Source organism: Dipteris shenzhenensis, unplaced genomic scaffold, assembly GCF_047967505.1.
Source record: "Dipteris shenzhenensis isolate YYH24624 ecotype China unplaced genomic scaffold, Dip_SZ_1.0 scaf0449, whole genome shotgun sequence".
Classification (NCBI taxonomy): domain Eukaryota; kingdom Viridiplantae; phylum Streptophyta; class Polypodiopsida; order Gleicheniales; family Dipteridaceae; genus Dipteris; species Dipteris shenzhenensis.
The window spans coordinates 12,501-21,071 of NW_028239755.1; positions in this window are offsets into that span (position 1 = coordinate 12,501).

Here is an 8,571-nt window from a genome sequence, read left to right on the forward strand (position 1 = left end):
GAACTACCTCATTACTGAGAATCTCGAATGTGGATAATGTAAATCTTCAAAGATACTATCGGTTTCTACGATATATATTATGAGGAGGTACCTCCCCCTCCCCTGACGTAAGTGAAGTATTATCCCTATTGAAGGGAGGTACATCATCTAGACTATCTTCTATCCTACTGGAAATGGATGAATCTCCCCGGGTGGGATTTGAACCTACGACCAATCGGTTAACAGCCGACCGCTCTACCGCTGAGCTACCGAGGAAAGTGGCAGATGATTCAATCCCATATACTTCCAGAGACTCTTGTTCCTTGAGCCGCCCCTTGATCTGCAAGACGTTAACCACTCGAAGACCCAAAGCTTTCTTCGAGACTTCATGAACCTCGCGTACACCCTAACTCTCATTATAGGAAGAAGCAGTAATGATAGCAATCCCTTTTGCCTTCTCGGATAGAGCCTACGAATCGGGGGGGGGGCTGGTGTGGAAGATCTCGGTCATGGTTGATCTTGGTCGTGATTGATCGCCCCCCCCCCAACCCCAAGATGCATATCGATCGATCACCAATCACTAGTTTCTATTTCTCCTTTTCCGGAAAACATAGTAGAATAGTCACAGGATACTTATAGAGGTATAAGGAATATCTTGGAAAGGAGAAGAAAAAAACTCTTAGGAGACAAGAGAAACGAAGGCAGTTAGCAGTAGAATAATACCAATCATCAATCCGAATGAATAAGAAGATACTCTCCCGCCCTCCCCATATCTTGCGCTTTCTCCACCTATGGAACTCAAAATACCGGTGCCATTAATAATTCCGTCAATTACCCATTGGTCGAAAAGAAGAGTTAACTCACCCAGGAATCGAATACCTCTCACTAGAAGGATATCGTAGTAATGATCGATGTAACCCCGGTTGTGTGACCAGTCCCCAATGAGACGGTTAAATGAACCCATAGATTGTTTGGCAAAAGGATCAATATCACCGCAAGGTTGTGTGTGAGAGGATATCGGTCCATAAATCACGTAGGAGATAGATATTCCGGCTAGTGATAGACCAACCGAACCTGCTGAATCTATTAGCAATTGTACCAAATTTTCGGGATTGTTGTTGTCCTCTGAAAAGCCTGCAAGGGGAGTTAACCACTCGGATAGCAAATCGGGACCAGTTTCTCCTCCAGCGAGATTGACTCCTATTGATCCAACCAACGAAGTTGGTATCGACAGTACTACTGAAGGCAATACCATCGAAACGTCTGATTCCTTAGGATATAGAGACTCAGAACGAATATTGGACTCTGCAGAAACTTTTCTATCGACTGAATCTTCCCCGTCATAACCTCCTGCTGAATCGACTCCTTCGTCTCGCGGGGGTGGAGGAACATCATACCCATCTCCACTCGTTGCTATCGTTTTGGTGTTACTCCGAATGACACTATTCATAGAGGAATGGGATGAATTGGTACCGCCACCGGCGCGTAGATTCCCCTCAAACGTGAGGAGCGTAGATTCCCCTCAAACGTGAGGAGATAGATGCGGAACATGTAGAAAGCAGTTGGAACTGCTGTGAATGAGGCTATACATCCGGGGGGAAAGGAACGTAGCCAACTCTTTGCAATAATTTCATCTTTGGACCGGAAACGAGCTAGAGGTGGTATACCACAGAGAGAGAGAGTACCTGAAAGAAAAGTGATTCCAGTAATTGGCATATATTTTCGCGAACCACCCGTGGGAGACATATTTTGACTTCTATTGGGAGAGTATCCGACAACCCTTTCCATCGAATGAATTACTGAACCGGATCCGGGAAATAGCAAAGCTTTGGGATGGGCATGTGTAATGAGGTGAAACAACGAAGGTTTATAAGCACCGAGACCTAGAGCCAGCATCATGTAGCCCAATTGAGACATAGTAGAATAAGCTAAACCTTTCTTGATATCCTTCTGGGCAAGAGCTATCGTCGCTCCCAGTAGAGCCGTTATTCCGCCTATCCAGGAGATAACATTCATGCTTAGAGGTAAGGTTTCAAACAATTCAAGCATTCGAGCTACAAAAAAAATTCCCGCAGCTACCATAGTAGCGGCGTGTATAAGAGCCGAAATAGGTGTGGGTCCTTCCGTTGCATCGGGCAACCATACGTGGAGTGGGGATTGTGCAGATTTAGATACCGGACCCAAAAATGGTAGAGGAGCACATGTATTGGCAAGGGAGGAGCCGGCGCTGTTGTTATCAATCAACTCACTAAATCAATCACACGATTCGCGGATCTCGAAACTACCAGTTATCCAATACGTACCTAATATACCCAATAATAATCCGAAATCTCCTGTACGATTAGTTGCAAAAGCTTTTTGGCAGGCATTAGCAGCACTTGGTCGTGCGAACCAAAAACCTATCGGCGAGTAAGAGCACATCCCTACTAATTCCCGAAAAACATGAATCTGTATTGGATTGGGACTGAACACTAATCCTGACGTGGAGGCAGTGGAGAAACTTAAATAGACGGGAAACCTTACGTATCCCTAGTCGTGACGCATATGACTATCACTGTAAATCATAACCAAGACACCTATGGTGGTGACTGATATCGACGTAATGGAAGTAAGTGAATCAACTGAAAATCCTATCTTTGGAGAAATATCGTCGTTGGGAATCCATGACCATGAGTATTCAAAAGTGGAGCGACCAGTAACTTGTTGCCAGAATGTTGCGATAGAGACGGACATAGCTGCGGCTAATGAAAGAACACTGAGCATAGCACGTATACGACGAAGGCTCTTAGTGGCTTTTGGAAAAAGAAACGATGCCAATCCGATCAAACCAGAGGTTACGAATGGGCGTGAGGGGACAATCCAAGCACATTCATAAGATAATTCCATAAACATATTTAACCCGGGTTGGAACTCTTTCTGTCAATAGTTGTCAGATATATGGAGCGTCGAAGAATGGAATATATATGGACAGGTGAGATCACGCGTATCAAACCGAATAATCCATTTGTTTCTCGTTCTGGTGCGAGCCCGGCGTCGAGACTTGACAGGAATCAAATGTGTCGGAGATACTTATCTAGGTTCCATTTTTTGACCCCAAACCGATTGAGTTGTTTTGGGTTATTTTTCACACGACAAGACTATTACGGATAGACATGCAGCAATTGATACTGGAGGAAAACAACTCCGAGTAGAACCGGGGAGATTCTATGATGTTCGTCACTTCGCTCTGCTTGGGCACAACGCATCAGAGTCCAATACGGTAATGTCGATATATCGAGTTTCATTGGTTTGTCACGGATCCAAAATTGATCTCGGACATCCCCGGCTGAGTAACGCAACTGCTAGGGGGCGCGTCTTGCATCCCTGTTTCGAGAGGAAGAAAGTGATACGGAAGATCCATTCTAAGAAGAAGACGCGAAGGAAATCGGGATACAGACAGGATTTGGTTCGATCTGTAGTAGATCCCATTTGCTTAAATGGAAAGGAGTTGGTTGGTTAGCAAATTGTTATCATAAAGAAGTCAATGATTCTTGCTGGGATTCTTTTGCATAGAATGGAAACCCAGTTCCCCCAGTTGTTCCCCTTCTAATGATTCTACGCAATCACCCCCTCCCTCATTATATTGATTCTACTCGTACGTATCAACATACTCGTCGCATTCATTTCGATGATAAAACCGAATAGATAGATTTCATTATGGCAGTTCCAAAAAAACGTACTTCTAGGTCGCGGAGGAAGATTCGCAATCATATTTGGAAGACCCAAACTAATGAAGTAGCATCGAAAGCTTTTTCTCCAGCTAAATCCATTTTGACTGGACGGTCGAGAAGTTTTTACTATGTGACAAATGAAAAAATTTCTGAAACTGGTCAGTAGTACTCCCCGGTTGTAACAGGAATTGCCGTATCAATAGGACGTGGGGTCGGTCGGAATAGATAGTGAACTATTTGTTTGTTGGAACGGGGAAGACGAGATAAGTGATTGTCAGGGAACTTATTGATGAATTTGGATCCCTAGTAAGTAGTACGGGTACATGTTGATATTATTGCGTGACGGTACCGTGCGGTAAATAAAATCCAAATACTAACAGAGTTGTATCAATGAATGTTGGTAATAACCACGAGGGGGGGGGGGTTACGTGCATGAAGAAGGAGCCCAATCCCTCTCTTCCTTCCTATGATACAAGGGTCTCGATCACGATCATCGATTTATCTCTATCCCTACTACGAATGGGTATGGGTCGATAACACCCAAAGAGAATCGGGAGATAAATCTGCGTTCCCGGAACGGGAACGTCTTCTATTCCGTTTAAAATATGTTCCGACCTCGTTTATTCGGAATAGCAGGATTTGAACCTGCGACCTCCATCACCCCAAGATGGCACGCTACCGAGCTACGCCATATCCCGTTATTCCTATACAAGTATAGCGCCGTATACCTAATCAACTATAGACAGGGAAGGTCCCTTGTTGTGCGTGTGTACTCTCCCCCAGGAAGATTGACGATTCACCCGAAGATGTGATATCATTAATTACGATAAGTATAACGAGTAGCGAGCCGCTATGGTGAAATTGGTAGACACGCTGCTCTTAGGAAGCAGTGCTAGAGCATCTCGGTTCGAATCCGAGTAGCGGCATTTAATTTCAACCTGCAGGCGAGGGCTGTGTCTGATACAACCACTGGGAAAAGCAGTAGGAATAGGGAATTCTCCCCGTTTCGACGTTTAAGGGGTAAACCCGAAATCTCCTGGGAATAATGGGTGGGTGGTACATACTCTCCAAAATCTCACTAATTCACTGGATTCTCCTCATTACGATTCACACCGATATAGAGCACATATTCGCTCACATTTCTTTTCTTACGCTTCTTTCCGTCACTCTGTTTCACCGGATGGGGCTGGCTCGCAAGCTCAAGAGACTCATTAGTTTGAGCGTTGGAGGTATGACAATTGCTTTCATCTGTATAACGGGATTTACGACGATTCGTCGGATTCAACCCAAACATCTACCACCGAGCAATCTACATGAATCATCTATGTTTCTTTCACGGAGCTTCTCCCCAATGCATGTAATTATGAGAATTAGGAGTCGGAACGAATGGTCAGGTGCAGTCACGGCACCAGGTGCCATGTCGACCCATGGATTCGCAACTCTGGGTCTTCCTGAGGAAATGCAACAATCCACACCGCTAGTACCTGCTCTGCAACCTCATCGGTTAATGACGCATGTAAGTATGATGCCACTAAGCCATGTGACTTCGTTATGTGGATCTCCATCAGCAACATCTCCACCGATTGCCACCTATGACGCAGAACAATTTTCTATCCCCGGTCCAAATCAAGAATTTCCTACCTGGACCCCCTCTCCGGGAGTGGATATACACTGCTACGAGCAGGCAGGAAGTAATCCGAGAAACAGTTTTCATCGACTATCCTTGAATTCACGTAGGTGCCGATTGATCCACCAATTGGACCGATGGAGTTATCGAATCATCAGCTTAGGGTTTCCTCTACTGACTGTTGGTATTCTCTCTGGAGCATGTGGGCTAATGAAGCGTGGGGATCCTACTGGAGCCGGGACCCTAAGGAAACCTGGGCATTAGTGACTCGGCTGATATATGCTATTCATCTCCATACCAGAATAACTAGTGGTTGGCAGGGGGAAGGGCCTGCTATTGTAGCATCTACAGGATTCTTCATTGCTTGGATTTGTTTCTCAGGGGTTAATCCACCAGGAATCGGTTTACATAATCACGGGTGGCTTACTTAATAATTAGGTAGAAGACCGCTAATTCGATCGGGGGGAGAGATAACAAAAAATGTTACCTCGTCAGATGCTTGAAGTGTTACATGTAATCAATTCGTGATTTGAATCAGAGTCTGCATGAGGAATCGCGCTGTGGATTCCTCACCCAGACATTCATGCAATTACGTCGCCAGCGGCATGGATTCCCACTGCCTTCCCTTATAGGAATTAATACCAGAACCGCTTCCAAGAGTAATCCTCATTGAATAGATATGTTCGACTACCGATCCAAACGATACTGCGTTTTATTGCCCCTCTACTATCCCATAAAAGAGTACGGAACCAGGATAGATAGTATTTTGTGATTCCGTAGAGATGCAACCATGTCTGGATACAGACCGATACCGAGGATTGGTAAAGAGAGACAAATCGATATGAATATTTCCCGCGGTCCGGAATCAACTGAATATGGATCCGAATAGTTGGATATTCTGTATCCGTAGAATATTCGACGTAACATAGATAACAAATAAATGGGAGTTAATACTGTACCAATCGCTTCGACTACTACAACCGATAACTTAGATATAGATGAATAATGCTGATTAGTCACTATTCCTGGAAATACCATCAATTCCGATACAAACCCACTCATCCCGGGTAATGCAAGGGATGCCATTGAGAAGATACTAAACATAGTAAATATCCTGGGCATTGGGGTAGCCATCCCCCCTAATTGATCGAGATAAAGGGTACGTGTCCTATCGTAACAAGTCCCTGCAAGGTAAAATAGAGCGGCACCTATTAACCCATGGGAAATCATTTGTAACACAGCTCCATTAAGACCCGTATCTGTCACGGATCCAATTCCAATTGTTACAAAACCCATATGGGAAATTGATGAATACGCTATTCTCCTCTTAAGGTTACGCTGACCCGGCGGAATCAGGGATGCATAAACAATTTGGACTGATCCGAATAGCACCAACCACGAAGCAGGTATGGAATGAGCATGAGGTAATAATTCCATATTAATTCGAATCAATCCATACCCTCCCATTTTTAGTAATACCCCAGCCAGCAACATACATGTGCTGTAATGTGCTTCCCCATGAGTGTCTGGCAACCAAGTATGAAAAGGGAATATTGGCAGTTTCACGGCATACGCCACGAAGAATCCTAGATAAGAAAGCACTTCTAGTGATATAGGATGTGATCTGCTTGCCAAATCTCGGATATTGAAGGAGGGTTCCTGGGTCCCGTAGAAACCCATAGTTAGGGCTCCTATTAGGAGAAAGATAGAACCACCAGCTGTGTATAGAATAGACTTCGTGGCTGAGTATAGACGTCTCTTCCCACCCCACATACATAAAAGTAGGTAGATTGGGATTAATTCCAACTCCCACATAGGAGAGGAAAGCGAAATGTCTCGAGAAGCAAACAGTCCTATTTGGCCGCTATACATGGCCAACATCAAGAAATAGAATAGACGTGTATTCCGCGTAACTAGCCAAGCTGCTGAGGTTGCCGAAGTAGTGACAAATCCTGTCAGTAGAATGAGACCCATGGAGAGTCCATCAATACCTGAACTCCGATGGGAATTGATTGAATTTATCCAACTAGAATCCTCCACCAATTGAATGCATTGATCATCGATATGGAAGTGACAATGAAAGATATAAATGATTAGTAGAAATTCCGATATACAAATGCCTGGGGTATACCACCGAACGATCTTATTCCCATTGGAGGGAAGCATTGGAAATAGCGAACCCGCCAGAATCGGAAAAAGAACAATTGTGGTTAACCAGGGTACGTTACTCATCGTGGATGGAAAAATATTTTAGCGGGGGGGAGGGGGGGGGGAATCTTAATACCCCAACTCATACTCAATAGAATTGAGTATGCGATTCGATTCTTGAATCTCTTTCTTGACCGATGAATCAATAAGCTAGACCCATACTACGAGTCGTCTCAGCTCCCGGATAGACGCGTACACTCGAGGAATCTGTTGGACAAGCGGATTCACGTCTCTTACAACCTACACAGTCTTCTGTTCTAGGAGCAGAAGCAATTTGATTGGCTTTACACCCATCCCGGGGGATCGTTTCCAATGCATCTGTCAGACAGGCTCTTACGCATTAGGTGCAACCAATACATGTGTCATAGATCTTTACTGAATGTGCCGTCGAATTTGTTCACTCCTATTGGATTGACGTGTCAAAGATATTCTCCTGTTGGGGTTGTTGAGGTGTACCTACCCTCCCCCCTGCCCCCTACCCCTTATTTTCCATTCAATCAAATCTAAGATTTGTATTGATTTGGTTTTTCCGCATCTACCTACATAGACACTCCGTGGGTGGAACTCTCCCATCATCCTCGTGAAATGAATGGGTTCTGCAATATGGGGAGGGACGGTACAAGACAATTTTAAGGAACGGGATAGGTAGGGATTCAGATAGGTATGACATAATTTTTCGGAATGAAATGCAATTGTTAGGGGGAAAACGACAGCATTACCAGCTGGATGTGATACACCTGCATTGAATAGCGATTCGCCCAAATAAATAGCGTCATCGACGAATCAATTACCATTTTAACAAATCAAATTGATCGATACGAGTCGATCTTCTATTACGCTGGATGACCGAAGCAATGGATAACCCAATAGCAGCTTCGGCAGCTGCAACGGCTATTACGGATATTGAAAAGATTTCCCCCTTCATTTGTTCATTGTCAAAGAAATTGGAGAATGCTACGAGATTTATATTAATGGCATTCAGAATCAGCTCAAGACACATCAGTGCCCTAATCATGTTTCGACTCGTGATTGATCCGGAAAAGCCAA